The 18265-nt window shown below is 37.5% G+C and overlaps 1 pseudogene; it reads right to left on the bottom strand.

The window, feature by feature from the left end:
* Positions 1-9093: 9093 nt before the first annotated feature.
* On the bottom strand, positions 9094-11886 carry LOC140519356 (ubiquilin-1-like; annotated as a pseudogene).
* Positions 11887-18265: the final 6379 nt, after the last annotated feature.

Below are 18265 nucleotides of genomic sequence, written 5' to 3'. Positions count from 1 at the left end.
AATAAATAAAACAAATAAAAATACAAAAAAAAAAAAAAAAAGAATCCCACCCTTATCCTCTCACCTACCCTCCTACTTCTTGATATACACACCCTTCTGAGCATTGCCTCACTCAAAGTAAGCGCCAAGAAAGAACTTAGCATGAAGGGGCCAAGATTTATCACTGTATCCTGGGCTATCTCCAGTTGTCTTGATTAATAGCTGGCCACTGGACACAGATGGCTTTGGAAGAGAAAGTAAGGCTGGTGACTTTGCACAGCTCTCTCTCAAATCAAAGTCAATTGCAAGTCATGATATTGTCTCCCTGCTGTTATGGTCCTCTTCAAGAATGAAGGACAAAACCCACAACCACAACCCTTCTAAATTGTGCCTCATTTCTCCTATTCCACCTACCATTCTTTTTCTTTATAGTTTTAAAAAACTATTATACCCATTTAGATGTATGTGTTGTTCTCTCTTTAACACAGTTCCAATTAAAATAAGGTTCCACCACAACCAGACCCTCCACCCTACCTGCTACCATTTTTAGTTTTCCTACTCACAGCCCATTTGTATGAGATAATTGTTCCATTTAACCCATCTGTACTCAAGTTTGTTTTTTAAAATCATCCCATTATATTTATCTGAACCCCACATTTTCAATATATGTTTGCCCTTTTCAACTACCCAAGTAATGATAACATTCTGAAGGGTATACATAATGGGGCAACTAGGTGGCACAGTGGATAGAACTGGCCCTGTAGTCAGGAGGATCTGAGTTCAAATCCAGCCTCAGATATTTGACAATTACCAGCTGTATGTCCCTTGGCAAGTCATTTAACTGCAATTGCCTTAACATTAACATAGATAACATTTTCCCAACTAAGAAGCAAGTTGTTTAACTTTATGGAATCCCTTATAATTTTTCCTTAATAGTCACTTTATGTTTTTCCTGGACCTTATATGTCTTTTTTTAAAAAAATGAGTTCTGGTCTTTTTGTCACAAATACCTGAGAGTCTTTGAATTCATTAAATATCCATTGTTCATTTAGGATTATACTGTCTGTCTGTCTGTCTGTCTTTCTGTCTGTCTGTCTCTCTGTCTGTCTATCTATCTCTCTGTCTATGGATAATCTCTCCAACTACTCTAATACAGAGAAAGTTTTCATGAGTTCCAAATATCATCTTTCCATTTAGGAATGTAAACAGTTCAACTGTAATACTTCCTTTATGGTTTCTCTTTCAAGTTTACCTTTCCATGCTTCTCTTGAGTCTTGTATCTTAAAGTCAAATTTTCTATTCAGCCCTGGTCTTTTCATCAAGAATGCTTGAAAATCCACTGTCTCACTGAATGTCCATTTTTTCCCTTGAAGGATCATACTCAGTTTTGCTGGGCAGGTGACTCTTGGTTTTAATCCAAGCTCTTTTGCCCCCTAGAATATTGCATTACAAGTCGTCTGATCCCTTAATGTAGAAGATGCTAAATTTTGTGTTATCCGGATTGTGTTTCCACAGTACTTGAGTTGTTTCTTTCTGGATACTTGCAATATTTTCTCTTTAATCTCAGAACTCTGGAATTTTGCTATATTTCTAGGAGTTTTCCTTTTGGGATCCCTTTCAGCAGGTGATTGGTTCATTCTTTCAACATCTATTTTTCCCCTCTGCTTCTAGAATATCAGAGCAATTTTCCTTGATAATTTCTTGAAAGGTGATGTCCAGGCTCATTTTTTTTATCATGTCTTTCAGCTAGTTCAATAATTTTTAGATTATTTCACTGGATCTATTTTCCAGGTCAATTGATTTTTCCAATGTGATATTCTACATTGTCTTCTATTTTTCATTCTTTTCATTTTGTTTTATTGTTTCTTGATTTCTCCTAAAGTCATTAGTTTCCATTTGCTTCATTAAAATTTTTAAACAATTATTTTCCTCAGTGAGCTTTTATAACTGTTTTTCCAATTTAGCTGATTCTGTTTTTAATACATTCTTCTCTTCATTGGTTTTTTTGGGTCTCTTTTACCATTTGGCCCTGTCTGGTTTTTAAGGTGTTATTTTCTTCAATGTGTTTTTTCTCCTTTACCAAGCTATTGACTCATTTGTCATGATTCCCTTGCATCACTCTCCTTTCTCTTCCCAATTTCTCCTCTATCTCTCTTACTTGATTTTCAAAATCATTTTTGAGATCTTCCATAGCTAAAGCCAATTCATCTTTTTCTCACAGGATTTAGATGTGGGAATTTTGACTTTGTGTCTTCTTCTGCGTGTCTGTTTTGATCTTCCTTATCACGATAATAAATTTCTAGTCAGAGTATTTTTTTCTAATTGGCTCCTTTTCCCAGCCAATTATTGGGTTTTTTTAAAACCCCTTTTCATTTTTTTTAAATATTATATTTCATTTCAGTTTTCCACAAGCACTTCCATACATCTTAGATATTTCCCCCTTCCACCTCTCCTTCCTCCTCCATCCCCACTCCCTTCCTGAGACACCATGAAATCTTATATAGGTTATACACATACAATCCTGTTAAATATATCTTCACCTTAGTCATATTGCGTAGAAGAGTTAAATGAGTGGGATAAATTATAAAACACAACAAATCAAAACAAAACATAACACAAGAGAAAATGTCCAGCTTCATTCTGCAATCCAGTTACATAACTCTTTCTCTGGATGAGGAAGGCATTCTGCCTCAAGAGACTATTGGGAATGTTTTAGATCCTTGCATTGCTGTGAAGGAATAAGTCTACCAGAAAAATTCCTCACGCATTATAGTTGTTGCTGTGTACAAAGTTCTCCTGGTTCTGCTCTCTTCACTCAGTATCAGTTCATACAAGTCTTTCCAGGCCTCTCTGATTTCTTTCTGTTCATCATTTCTTATAGCATAATAGTGTTCTGCTACATTCACATACCACATCTTGCTCATCCATTCCCCAACTGATGGGCATAGTCTTGATTTCCAGTTTTTGGCCACCATAGAGAGAGCTGCTATAAATATTTTTGCACATGTAGGACCTTTTCTTATTTTTATAATCACTTTGGGATACAGTCTTAGAAGTGGTATTGCTGAGTCAGAGGGTATAAACATTTTTGTAGCCCTTTGGATATAATTCCAAATTGCTCTCCAGAATGATTGGATTAGCACACAGCTCCATCAAAAATTAGTATTCCAACTCTCCCACATCTTCTCTAATGTTTATCTTCTTCCTGTTTTGTCCTGTTAGCCAATATGATAGGTGTGATGTGGTACCTCAGAGTTGTTTTGATTTGCATCTGTCTAATCAATAGGGATTTAGAGTAATTTTCATATAACTATAGATAGCTTTAATTTCTTCCTCTGAAAACTCCCTGTTCATGTCCTTTGACAATTGGGGAATGACTTGGATTTGTGTACATTTGACTCAGTCCTCTATATATTTTAGAAATGAGGTCTTTATCACAGACACTAGTTTCAAAAATTCTTTACCAGTTTTCTGCTTCCCTCCTACTCTTCATTGAATTGGGTTTGTTTGTGAAAAACCTTTTCAATGGAATGCAATCAAAATTATCCATTTTGCATTTCATAATGTTCTCTATCTCTTCTTTGGTTAAAAATTTTTCCATTCTCCCCAAATCTGACAAATACACTACTCCTTGCTTCTCTAATTTCTTTATAGTATCAGTCTTTACACATAGATCATGTTTCTATTTGAATTTTATTCTTGTGTATGGTGTCAGGCATTGGTCTACACCCAGTTTCTGTCACACTGCTATCCAATTATCCCGGCAATTTTTGTCAGATAATGAGTTCATATCCCAGAAGTTTGGGGTCATTAGGTTTATCAAACAGTAAATTGATACATTCATTGACTACTGTGTTTTGAGTACCTAACCTATTTCAGCTGTCTATCCCTCTATTTCTTAGCCAGTAGCAAGTAGTTTTGATGGTTGCTGCTTTTTAACATGATTTGAGATTCTGTAGGGCTAGTTCACCTTTCCTACCATTGCTTTTTATTAGTTCCCTTGATATTGTGGACCTTTTTTCTTCCAGAAGATTTTTTGTATTATTTTTTCCATCTCTAGAAAATAAGTATCTGGTAGCTTGATAGGTATGGCACTGAATAAGTAAATTAATTTAGGTAGAATTGTCCTTTTTACTTATTGGCTCAGGCAACCCATGAGCAACTGACAGTTTTTCTCTTATGTAGATCTGACTTTATTTGTGTGAAAAGTGTTTTGTTATTGTATTCATATAGTCCCTGGGTTTGTTCTTGAAGGTAGACTCCCAAATATTTTGTAATGTCTCTCATTGCTTTCAATGGGATTTCTCCTCCTATCTCTTGCTATTGAAATTTGTTAGTAATATATAGAAATGTAAATGATTTGTCTAAGTTTATTTTGTAACCTGCAACTTTTCCAAAGTTGCTTGTTTTTCTCAAGCTGTTTTTTACCTGATTCTTTGTGATTCTCTAAGTTTAGCACTTCATTTGCAAACAGTGATAACTTAATTTCTTCTTTTACTATTCTAATTCCTTCAATTTCTTTTTCTTCTCTTATTACTGAAGTTAACATTTCGAGTAACATATTGAATAACAGTGGTGTTATCACTGGATATCACTTTTTCAAACCGGATGTTATTAGAAATGCATCAAGCTTATCCCCATTGCATGTAATGTTTCCTGATGGTTTTAGTTAGGTACTCATTATTTTATGGAAAGTTCTATTTATTCCTATCCTCTTCAGTGTTTTCATTAGGAATGAGTGTTGCTTTGTTTTTCAAAAGCTTTTTCTGCATCTATTGAGATAATCACATGGTTTATGTAAGTTTTCTTGTTGATATAACCAATAATGCTGATGGTTTTCCTGATATTGAACTAGCCTTGCATTCCTTGTATAAATCCTACTTGATCACAATATATTATTCTCATGATAAGTTGCTATATTCTTTTTGCTAATATTTTATTTAAAATTTTTTCATCTATATTCATTAGAGAAATTGGTCTCTAATTTTTTTCTTTGTTTTTGTTCTTCCTGCTTTGAGTATCAGAACTGTATTTGCATCATAAAAGAATCTGGTGGGACTCCTTCTTCCCCAATTGTACCAAATAGTCTATAGAGTATTGGAATTAACTATTCTTGAAGTGTTTGATAGAATTGACTTCTAAATTCATCTGGCCCTGAAAATTTTTTCCTAGGGATGTCATTGATGGCTTGTTCAACATCTTTTTTCTGAGAGGGGTTTATTTAAGTATTCATCTGCCTCTTCTGTTAGTCTGGGCAATTTATAATTTTTAAAAATGTTCATCTGTCTCCTTTAGGTTGTCAAATAGATGGTCACCCAGTTGGGCAAATTAATGTCTAATTATTCTTTTGATTTCTTCCCCGTTGGAGGTGAGTTCACCCTTTTCATTTTTTATATTGATAGTTTGTTTTTCTTCTTTCTTTTTTTAAAGTGAAATTGACCAAAATTTGATCAATTTTACAGTTTTTTCATAAAACTCTTGCTTTCATTTACTAGTTCAATAGGTTTCTAAATTTCAGTTTTATTAATCTCTCCTTTAGCTTTCAGCATTTATAATTTGGTATTTACTTGGAGATTTTCAATTTGTTCTTTTTAGAGTTTTTTCAGCTGCCTGTCCAATTCATTGATCTCCTCTTTCTCTATCTTACTCATGTAGGTTTTCAAAGACATAAAACTTCCTAAGAACTGCTTTTGCAGTATCCCATAAGATTTCCTGGTTTGTCTTGCTATTGTCATGCTGTTGAATGAAGTTGTTCTTTGTTTCTATGATTTGTTATTTAACCCACTCATTCTTTAGGATTGGATTATGTAGTTTCCAATTAATTTTTGGTTTTTCTTTCCATAGCCTTTGATTACATGTAATTTTTATTGCATTATGATCTGAGAAGGATGCATTGAGTATCTCTGCCTTTCTGCACTGGATTGTGAGAATTTTGTGTTTTAGCACATGGTTAATTTTTGTATATGTTCCATGTACTGCTGAGAAAAAAAGTATATTCCTTCTATCCCCAATATATTTTCTCCAGAAATCTATCATATTTAACTTATCCAGTGTTTTATTCACTTTATTAATTTCTTTCTTGTTTACTTTGAGGTGAGATTTATAAAGTGCAGAGAGGGTGAGGTTGAGGTCCCACACTAGTATAGTTTTGCTGTCTATTTCTTCCTATAACTACCTTAAGTTCTTCTCTGAGAATATGAATGCTATATCACTTGCAGCATATATGCTTAGTAATTATATTGTTTCATTGTTTATGGTGCATTTTAGCAAGATAGTTTCCTTTCTGATGTTTTTTGATTAGATCTATTTCTGCTTTTGCTTTGTCTGAGATTAGAATCGCTACCCTTGCTTTTTTTTACATCCGATGCAGGGCAATATATTCTGCTCCAAACTTTAACCTTTACTCTGGGTATATCCCCTCATTTAAAATGTGCTTCTTGTAAACAACATATTGTTGGATTATGGTTTTTAATGCATTCTGTTATCCATCTCCATTTTATACAAGAGTTCATCCCATTCACATTCACAGTTATGATTACTATGTTTTCTTTCCCTCCATCTTCTTTCTCCCCCCTTTAATGTTTCAGTTCTCCCTTTTCCCCTCCCCTTCACAATAGTTTTAATTTTTGACCACCATGTCACTCAGTCTTCCTTTCCTTCTTCCAGCCACCCTCCCTTTACTCCCTCTTTCCCTTACTACTCCTTCCCTCCATTTTATCCTCCCTCATTTTCTTTTCCCTTTCCCCTGCTATTACCTATACAACTAGTTGGATCTGTATACTTAACTGAGTTTGTTGTTCTCTCCTTGAATCAAACATTGCTCATCTCCCTCCCCTCTTTCCCTCTACTGTAATATATTTTTAGCCTCTTCCTTGATGTAATTTACCCTTTTCTGTCTCCTCCTTTTGACATTTCCTATTACAATGCCTTTGCACCCTTAATTCTTTTCTATCACCACATTATTTATTTGATACCCACTCCCTCTATGTATATCCATTTTATATATCATAATAAATATACAGTTCTCAAGATTAATAAGTATTATTTTCCCTTATAGGGATGTAAAAAAATTTGCCCATATTGAATAACAAGCTTTTTCCCTGTTTATCTTTTTATGCCTCTCTTCATCCTTGTGTTTGAAAATCAAATTTTGTTTTTTTAAATCTATTTTTAGCTTTCAACATTCATTTCCATAAGATTTTGAGTTCCAAATTTTCTCCCCATCTTTCCCCTCTTCCACTCCAAAACACTGTGCATTCTGATTGCCCCTTCCCCCAATCTGTCCTCCCTTCTATCATACCCCTACCATCCCTTATCCCTATCTTCTCTCTTTTCTTGTAGGGCAAGACAGATTTCTATACCCCATTACCTGTATTTCTTATTTCCCAATTGCATGCAAAAACAATTCTGAACATTCATTCCTGAAATTTTGAGTTCCACCTTCTTTCCCCTCCTCCCTCCTTACCTATCCCCTCTGAGAATGTGAGCAAATCAATATAGATTGTATATGTGTAACTTTGCTAAAGACTTCTGTATTAGTCATGTTTTGAAAGACTAACTATATTTCTCTTCATCCTATCCTGCCCCCTATTTATTCTATTCTCTCTTTAGTACTTGTGCCTCCCCTAAAATGTTCACTTCTAATTATTCCTTCTTCCTATTTATCCTCCCTTCTATTATCTCCCTACCACATTTATCCCTTTTCTCCTACTTTCCTGTGGTGTAAGATAGATTTTCATACCAAACTGAGTATGCATGTTATTCCCTCCTTAAGTCAAATGTGATGAGAGTAAGTTTCACTTTTTCCCTCTCATCTCCCTCTTTTCCCCCTCCATTGAAAAAGCTTTATCTTGCCTCTTTCATGAGAGATAATTTGCCCCATTCCATTTTTCCTTTTCTCTTCCCAATATATTCTTCTCTCACCCCATAATTTTATTTTTTATATATCATCCCTTCATATTCAACTCACCCTGTGCCCTCTGTCTATATATATATATATATATATATATATATATATATATATATATATATATATATATATATATATATATATATATATATATATATATATGTGTGTGTGTGTGTGTGTGTGTGTGTGTGTGTGTGTGTGTGTGTGTGTGTGTGTGTGCGTGTACAATCCCTCCAACTACCCAAATACTGAGAAAAGTTTCAAGACTTGCAAATGTTATCTTTCCATGAAGGAATGTAAAAAGTTCAACTTTAGTAAGTCCCTTATGATTGCTCTTTCCCATTTGCCTTTTCAGGCTTCTCTTTATTCTTGTGACTGAAAATCATATTTTCTATTTAGCTCTATTCTTTTCATCAAAAATGCTTGAAAGTCCTCTATTTCTTTTTTTTTCATTTTTAATTCATTTATTACCTGTGCACAAGGGAAATAGACGATAAACCCAAAAGAAAGTTTTATTTGTACATGGTGTTTAAAAGTAATTGAAATATCATGACAGAAAAAGTAATATTTCTAATTACAAATCATAATGCTTGTTAGAATCACTATGGTAAAGCCGAAAAGCCTTAGGCAAAAGCACTTTCTGAGAATAATATAATGCTTCTTCAGTCTGCACAAAGACTAAAAGATACTTTATGGTTGATCTGTCAATGTCAAGACTGTTACAATGTAGTTTTCTTTACAATTAAATGTATACTTAAAGAGCTAAACAGGATCAGCATCTTTACTAAAAAGCACTTTTGCTGAGAGATGTTTACCAAAGTTGCTGTAAGATTCTACACAACTAGGAAAGTATCTCTTTTCATAGTAAATTATTATCTCTCTCTTTTTGGTTATAAGGGTCCTACTTAGTTAATTCTATTGCAACGGATGTTTCACAAAATAAACTGTTTCAGATGTGCATACTATATTTCATACAAATGAAGCAAAAATGTTCAATAAGCAGTATAAATCCTACAGCACTCTCCTAGCAAAAATGCATACCTAAGTCACAATATTCAATACTATACCACAAATTGTAGCATCAAATAATTTGTTTATTTTCAGTTCTTTTTATTCTACATAAATTATTGCCATAGGCTAATGTTTAAAAAGCAAATAGAACAGTTGTAGGACAAAACCTGTTCACCCAACTGGAAAAGCTGATATTTGTTTCCAAAAATCACAATAAATGCAGAACAAAGAGAAGTGTATGATGCATGCAATACTTTTGAGTGAAAAAGCCTTGATTCCCACTGTTGGAAAAACAAACAAACAAACTACTGCACTCCACCTTATAATGCATTGCATTGGTTTAGTTTTTAACAGGACAGAATTCCAAGAGTCAAAATGCAATAAAGCAGGTATTTTAAAGATTTAAGAGCTGTTATCAAAAATAAATTACAATTTTTCAAGATACAGAAATGTTGCTAAGGTGGCTGGGAGCCCAGTAGCCTTTCAATGGCTGCATTGATGTCTCCTCCTGTTGCTATCAGAGCCTGTAAGTTTGCTTGATGGTTCAAGAAGCCCATTTCTCTGAGCTGTTCCAGCTGCTGCTGAAATCTGACTTCTTGATTTTGTAACTGCTGAGAGTTTGCCCCTGCAAGAGCCTGCAACATTTCTTGAATAAACTATTGGTGTCCAGGATCTGTAGTTCCTGATGACGGACTTGTATTTTCGCTAGGTGCTGAACTAGATACATTAGTTCCTGTAGAGCTTCCAGGGTTTCCCAATCCCCCCAGGCCAGGAGTAAACCCTGGTATGAGCTCTGGTGCTTCTGTTGCTAATGCCTATAGACCCTGCTGAATCTGTAATAAGACCTACATCACTCTAGGATTTGACATCACTGTCAGGATTCTGCATTTGTCGGAGGAAATTTGGAAGCTGTTGTCTCATTTGTTCTTGAAGTTGAGGATTTACAGCAAATAGAGGATTATTCAGCATCATCTGTGCAGCAAGATCAGGATTCTGGCTTGGTGACTGCATCATGCTCCTCATGTAGGGTACAGATAACATGTTCTGCATAAGCTGTGGATTTTCAGTTATCTGTTGCAATAAGCTTTGCATTCTTGGTTTGTTGAACATACCAGCTCCCACTCCAGGTCCCAAATTTGGCATAGTATTACCCTGTCCAGTAGAGCTAGTAGTACTACTGCTAACACTGCTATCAGTGCCACCAACACTGCTGGTGGTGTTACTGCTGGTTGTTGAACTTTGGGTATCAGACTGTGGAGCCCATGGGTTAGGTAAAGGATCTCTGTTCTCTGTATGGGAAGGTTGGCATCCTTCACCAGAGGGTGAATTGCTCACCAATGAAGCAAATGGGTTACTACCAAACTGTTCTTGTGCTGCATTCAACATTGGTTCCTGAATATCAGTGTACATAAGCCTCAAAGTATTGTATCCACCTGCTATACTTTCAGAATTACTTGAGGCTCTGTCTTGATTTCTCATCATTTCCTGCATCATTCCTCAATTTCTTGCAAATTCTAGGGTTTGTCTCATTATATGTGGATTATTAATCATGTGACTATGTTGGGGATGGAAACTCAATTCCAGGTGGACAGTCTCGGGCGGGTAAAGGTGGGAACTTCTAAATTGTAGAGTTCTCACGAGACCCCCCAGGAAATGACTGGGAATCGAGGTGAACCGAGCTATCTCGTGTATTTCCGCCTCTTCCCGTGAGAAACGTGATGGGAGAGAGCTCTCCCCGCCCTCGAGATTGTCCCAGATCTGGGCACACTATTGTTATCTAACAGCACGGTATTCAGATGCAAACTATGTTGCTGGAGGGTTTAAGTAGGATCAGGAAAGCCTGAAAGTTCGCTTGGGCGGAGGGGCGCGGAGCGGTGAGGACAACAACGCTCCGCTTTTCCTCTCTCTTCTCTCCCCTCCCCCTGTCTCCCCACTTATACTTCTACTTCCAATCTCTTATTGTAAGATCTTTGCCTCCTTGGGAGATTCTTCGCTCCCTCCTAAGGAAGAATTCCCCTGCACTTGTAACTAGACCTTGAAATAAAGCTCAACCCTTGTTAGACTCTGGAACGTCCTTTCTCTCATACTAGCATCCGGTTTGGGCAACCGAAGACCTCGGGATAGAGGTAAGAAGACTCGGGTAGCCCTCAGGCCTTTAGGCCTGGCATGACTAATCTCTGGATTTTGTTATATTAACTGCTAAATTTGAGGATTGGCCACAATTAACTGTCTCATCAGATCCAGATTTGAAAGCATGCTCTGAACAAAGGGATTTTCTATAATCTGGACCATGATTTCCAGGCTGGATACAAGCTGCTGTTGCATTTGACTTTGTAGTTCAGAGAAGTTGGATGTATTGAACCCCAAGCTACTCAGACCTGCAAGACCTCCAAGGTCCACCAAATCAAAAGGGTTACTATTTGTTAGAAACTGGTGTGGAGTTACTATTGGGAGATGCTGATGTAGTAGAACTACTGCCAGTGGTGTTTGTTTGCTGAACTGGATGATCCTGTAGTCTGTTTTGTGTTTTTATGACAAAGTGAACAAGTAAGTCCATCATGTATTCCATGCTGGCTCAAAGTATTTTGATCTTTTAAAATTTTTCTAACAAATATCAACACAAGTTGATCAGGATGGGACTTGAATCCTTTGGAGATTTTTTTCCTTAAACAAGTCCAGACTCATATTTCTAAATTGCTTGATGTTTTATTTCTTTTGGGGGACTGAAAGGTCTTCATATCTCCAAAACCTGATGGACAGAGCTGGTCTCCAGCACCACAAACTCCTCCTTCTCCTTCTGGGTCTTCACAGTGACTTTGATGATCTTGGGGTTGCCTGAGGGGGTCTTGGCACCATCTACTGCAGTGGAGCTCCAGGGGCTGCTGTTCTCGCCACTCTCAGCCATGTCAGCAGCTTGGTGAGAAGAGAGAAGCAAGGCCTCGCTGCAGTAGCAGTGGCTGCCTGGCACAGAGGCTGAGTGGGGTGAAGGGAGGAGAGGGAAGATGGTGAAGGGGGATGGTAGGAAGCTCCCCCCCACCCCTCATGGGGTGAGGCACTGTAGGGACACTGGCCCAGGCCTACCCCTTGGCAGCTGTTGCTGCTGTTGCCACCACTGGGTTGTCCCGAAAGTCCTCTATTTCATTGAATAACCATTTTTTCCCCTGAAGTATTATACTCAGTTTTGCTGGGTAGGTGATTCTTGGTTTTAGTCACAGTTGCTTTTGCTTCTATAATATTTTATGCTAAGCCCTTCTATCCCCTAAAGTAGAAGCTGCTAGATCTTGTGTTATCCTTATTGTATTTCCATTATACTGTTTCTTTCTGGCTCCTTGCAATATTTACTCCTTGACCTGAGAACTCTGGAATTTGACTACAATATTTCTAGTTTTTCTTTTCAGCTCTCTTTCAGGAGGTGATGAGTGGATTCTTTCAATATTTATTTTAACCTCTGGTTCTAGAATTTCAAGGCAATTTTCCTTCATAATTTCATGAAAAATTAGGTCTAAGCTCTTTTTTTGATCATGGCTTTCAGGTAATCCCATAATTTTTAAATTGTCTCTCCTAGATCTATTTCCAGGTCAGTTGTTTTTCAAATGAGATATTTCACATTGTCTTCTATTTTTTCATTCATTTGGTTTTGTTTTGTAATTTCTTGTCTTCTCATAAAGTTATTAGCTTCTATCTGCTCCATGCTTATTTTAAAAAAAAACTACTTTCTTCGGTGAGCTTTTGAACCCCTTTTTCCATTTGGCTAATTCTTCTCTTTAAAGTGTCCTTCTCCTCACTGGCTTTTCCATTTCTTTTTGCCATTTGAGTTACTCTATTTTTAAAGGTATTATTTTCTTTGGCATTTTTTGGGTCTCCTTTCGCAAACTGTTGACTTGCTTTTCACGATTTTTTTGCATTGCTCTCATTTCTCTTCCTAATTTTTCCTCCACCTCTCTTACTTGATTTTCAAAATCCTTTTTGAGCTCTTCCATGACCTGAGGCCATCGCACATTTAGTTTTGGATGCACAAACCATGACTTCCTCTGATGGTATGCATTGTTCTTCCTCATCTGAAAGGATGGAAGAAAATACCTGTTCACTAAGAAAGTACCCTTCTATAGTTCATTTTTATCCTTTTTTGGGCATTTTCCCAGCCAGTTACTTGACTTTGAGTCCTTTGTCAAGAGGAGGATATACTCTGAGAACCTGTCAGTTCTCAGTTCCTCCAAGGTGGTACAATCAAGGGAGAGGAGTTTCCTCCTCTCCTTGCCTGTGCTCTGCTTTAGGAGCTAGTGCAAGCTTTTCTGACCAGGATCTGTGAGTATAATTCCCTCTCCAGAGCCTCTACCAGTTCCACCAGGCCTGTGATCCTCCTTGCCCCAGGGCCACCACTTAGGGCTGATACCTAGATCAGCAGCTTGATTCCCCCAGGAGCTTTATGCTGAGGCCTCTAAAAATGAACTCTGCTAAAGCCTGCAGTTGCCTGGGCCCAGGTCTAGGGCAGGAGGACCCTGCTCCCTTCTCACCCAGGTGAAAAAGTTTCTTTACTGACCTTTGAAGCTGTCTTTGGCATTTGTGGATTGATGGATCTGGGAACTGCACCTGCTTATGGGGATTCTGTCCCCTGAGGCCTGATCAGGTCCTGTTCTTGTCAGTGCTGTGTGGCCAAGCCTGTGCTCAGCTCTATGCCCCATGCAATAGACCTTTCCTGTTGGTCTTTCAGGCTACTTTGGGGTGAAAATCTCTTTTACTCTGTTGTTTTGTGGCTTCTGCTGCTTTAGAAGATTTTGAGTCATTTTTACAGGCATTTTATGGGTTGTGGAGGAGGAGCTAGAGTTGGTGTATCTTTCTACTCCACCATCTTGGCTACGCCCCCCACACCTAACATTTTTTGCCATGCAAGCTTTTTTTGTTCTATTCCAGATGTATTTTTCTTGTTTTCAGTCCAAGATTTCCACAATTCTCAATTCTCTCTTTACCAAATCAGAAACTTATTGCTGTGTTTCCATGGTGTCTTGTGAATTCAAAAGACCCTGTACATAATTAGATATGTATTATTTTTTTTTTTTTACCTTCTAGCATCCATTCATAGATTTCCTAATTAAGTGAGCTTCTGTGGAAGCCATGTTTCTTTTACTTTTAATTTCTTCCCTGTTGGACTATCTGTTTATGCTCAAGGTCTTCCTGTGAACTTTGTTCTTTTCAATTGTTTTCAACCCTTATTTTCCCCCATTGTTCTCCTTCTGATTCCTTCTCCTTTTGTGGAATTTACCCTGGGGGCTAGATTTCATGTCTTTCTCAGCCTCCCCCTGAGCTAAGAAAATCATGTTTCATTGGTTTCGTTCTGTTACAAGTGAAATCTCAGAGGATAGAACTGAACCCAGCAGCAATGATAGTTCCCCTTACTTCAGACTTGTTGGACTCTTGTGTGTGCACAGATAGATTCATGTGTAGACACATACACATGGATACATGCAGATGCCTTGCTCTAATTTCCTCTCAGTTCTCTAGCTAAGTACTTTCATAGTATAGAAGGTTGCTATGCTTCAATTGCACTCTCACAAACCTTTGTTTTTCCACAGAGAAGGAGGAGGTAGTAGGGGAGTAAAGTTGAGTTGTGATGCAAGTTTGTGAGTAAGCTTGTAAAGCCTTTCCAGAATACTGGTTAATGGGGAAACATGTGTTGATTAAATATATTAGAGGTTAAAGATTAAGGTAGAAGAAAAAGTTCTTTATTCACATGAAGAGATCTGAATTCAGATCTTGACCATGATATTTTGTATGTGTTTGCATAAATGACTTAACCTTTCTAATAAGCAAACTCTTTATCTATAGAACAGGAGTGATAATACTTTCCCCACATGTCTTAAAGAGTGGTGTCAAAAGTGGTTTGTTTGTAAACCTTGAAGTGCTAGAGAAATATGACTTACTATTCTATTACACTCCCATTATTTCTATTTGTTTCCCCAAATGAGTCTGTCTTGTCATCAGTAAACTTTATATTCCTTTTGTTTAGGCACTTCTCTTTTCTTTCAGTATCCACATTTAACATATATTCAGCATTCAACTAGCACTTAGTGTTCCTTGATGAGTTAGAGATAGTTTTTCTTTAAAGAATTCATACTTCTAAGATGGCAGAGTAGAAAGACACACAAACGCATGCTCTCCCCACACAGCCCATAAAATACCTGTAAAGAGGGACTCTCAAAAAATTTTGGAGCAAAAGTGGAGAACCACAGAGTGAAGGAGATTTCCAGCCCAGGGTGACCTGAAAGGCACACGGGAAACATCTGTTGCACCAGACGTGGAGTGGAGCCCAGCCTTGGCCACATGGCACATGGCTTGAGAACAGCCCTTGGGGGCAGAATCCCCAGTCCAGTAGCAGCAGTTCCTAGATACCTCAACTCACAGGCGCCAAAGGTCAGTGATAGGATTTTTTCAGCTGGCCAGGAAGGGAGAAGGGCCTTCTCATAGCTCCGATTTCAGGTAGTGGCCAGCAACAGAGGCCACATCAGGCAGGCAGTAAAATTCCCACAGCTCCTACAGTAGCCCGCATCCATTGTTGGATCATAAAAATCCCTGGGGACACTAAGGAGCTGAATATTACCTCAGCCCTGTGTAGAGGCCCTAAGGAAGCTGGCAGAACTGGAGGCCAGGTGGCTGTGGAGAGGAAATTGATAAGATTCTGGGCACAAAAATCCCTCTCTCCTCCCAGACCAGTGTACATGCTTGACTGTGCCACCTAGGTGGATTTGAGATCTTTCAGATTTCCAGAGTATACCTTACTTTTGACAAAGGACCCAAAAGTCAAGTAACTGGTTGGGAAAATGCCCAAAAAAGGGGAAAAAATAAGACTATAGAAGGTTACTTTCTTGGTGAACAGATATCTTATCCCATCCTTTCTGATGAGGAAGAACAATGCCTACCATCAGGGAAAGACATAAAAGTCAAGGCTTCTGCAACCCAAAAATCCAAAATAAATATTCAATGGTCTCAGGCCATGGAAGAGCTCAAAAAGGATTTTGAAAATCGAGTAAGAGAGGTGGAAGAAAAACTGGGAAGAGAAATGAGAGAGATGCAAGAAAAGTATGAAAAGCAGGTCAACACCCTGCTGGAGGAGACCCAAAAAATTCTGAAGAAAATAACACCTTGAAAAATAGGCTAACTCAATTGGCAAAAGAGGTTCAAAAAGCCAATGAGGAGAAGAATGCTTTAAAAAGCAGAATTATCCAAATAGAAAAGGAGGTTCAAAAGCTCACTGAAGAAAATAGTTCTTTCAAAATTAGAATGGAACAGATGGAGGCTGATGACTTTATGAGAAACTAAGAATTCAGAAAACAAAACCAAAAGAATGAAAAAATGGAAGATAATGTGAAATATCTCGTTGGAAAAACAACTGACCTGAAAAATAGATCCAGGAGACACAATTTAAAAATTATGGGATTACCTGAAAGCCATGATCAAATAAAGAGCCTAGACATCATCTTTCATGAAATTATCAAGGAAAACTGCCCTGATATTCTAGAACCAGAGGGCAAAATAAATATTGAAATAATCCACCGATCCCCTCCTGAAAGAGATCCAAAAAGCGAAACTCCTAGGAACATTGTGACCAAATTTCAGAGTTCCCAGGTCAAGGAGAAAATATTGCAAGCAGCTAGAAAGAAACAATTCAAGTATTGTGGAAATACAATCAGGATAATACAAGATCTAGCAGTTTCTACATTAAGGGATTGACAGGCGTGGAATATGATATTCTAGAAGCAAAAGCATCTGTGACTAAAACCAAGAATCACCTACCCAGCAAAACTGAGTATAATACTTCAGGGGAAAAAATGGTCTTTCAGTGAAAGAGAGAACTTTCAAGTATTCTTGATGAAAAGACCAGAGTTGAAAAGAAAATTTGACTTTCAAACACAAGAATGAAGAGAAGCATCAAAAGGTAAACAGCAAAGAGAAATCATAAGGGACTTACTAAAGTTGAACTATTTTCATTCCTACATGGAAAGATAATATTTGTAACTCTTGAAACTTTTTTCAGTATCTGGGTAATTGGTGGGATTACACACACACACTCACACACACACACATATACACACACACACATAGAGAGAGAGAGACAGAGAGTACGGTGAATTGAATATGATGGGATCATATCTTTAAAAAGTGAAATTAAGCAGTGAGAGAGAAATATATTGGGAGGAGAAAAGGAGAAATGGAATGGGGCAAATTTTCTCTCATAAAAGAGGCAAGTAAAAGACTTTTCAGTGGAGGGAAAAAGAGGGGAGGTGAGAGAAAAAACATGAAGCTTACTCTCATCACTTTTGACTAAACGAAGGAATAAAATGCACACTCATTTTGATATGAAAACCTATCTTACAATACAGGAAAGTGGAGGAGAAGGGAATAAACAGAGTGATGGAAGGAAGGGCAGTGAGAGGAGGAAGCAATTAAAAGTCAGCACTCTTGGGGAGGGATAGGAGAGAGAATAGAGAAAAAAGAGAAGAAATGGGGGGCAGGATAGGATGGAGGGAAAATCTTATACCACACAACTATTATGGAAGCCATTTGCAAAACTTCACAAATATGGCCTATATTGAATTACTTGCCTTCCCAAAGGGAATGGGTGGGGAGGGAGAGATGGGGAGTAGTTGGAGCTCAAAGTTTTAGGAACAAGTGCTGAGTATTGTTCTTGCAACTAGGAAATAAGAAATACATTTAATGGGGTATAGAAAATTACCTTGCCCTACAGGACAAAAGAGAAGATGGGGAAAAGGAAAGGAAGGGATGTTAGAAGGGAGGACAGACTGGTGATAGGGGTAATGGGAATGCTTGGCATTTTGGGGTGGGGGGCGGGGAGAAACGGGGAGAAAATTTGGAACCCAAAATTTTGTGGAAATGAATGTTGAAAACTTAAATAAATAAATTTCAATAAAAAAACTCATCTGACTCAAAAAAAAAAATAAATGGAATTTCCCTTGCAAACAAGCAAAGAAATACACAAACAAAAAAAAAGAATTCATACTTATGATGAATTTTGCACTGATGAAAAAGTACATGCAAAAAGAAATTGAGGGAGTTCTTCAAGGTCACCCAGTAAGAAAATGGATGAGAGTGTCAGTCAAACCAGAAGACCATACCTTGTCCACCAGACCCCAATAGCTCTCATTATACCACATCGTGTGACTAATTTTTTGTGCCTTGAAGAGAGGGAGAAAGTCCAGTGTGTTTTCAAGGTAAAGGGCACCATCAGTAACCTTGGCCATGTTTGCTGACATGGGTATTCAGTTTTGTAACAAAATGTTTACTGATTAGATTTCTGCAAAAAAAAAAAAAAAAAAAGAATGTGAGATAATTGTGGGTAGAGTCTCAGGACAT

Source organism: Notamacropus eugenii, chromosome 1, assembly GCF_028372415.1.
Source record: "Notamacropus eugenii isolate mMacEug1 chromosome 1, mMacEug1.pri_v2, whole genome shotgun sequence".
NCBI lineage: Eukaryota > Metazoa > Chordata > Mammalia > Diprotodontia > Macropodidae > Notamacropus > Notamacropus eugenii.
The sequence above is the reverse complement of the archived record's forward strand: the minus strand, read 5'-3'. Positions and strand labels throughout refer to the sequence as shown.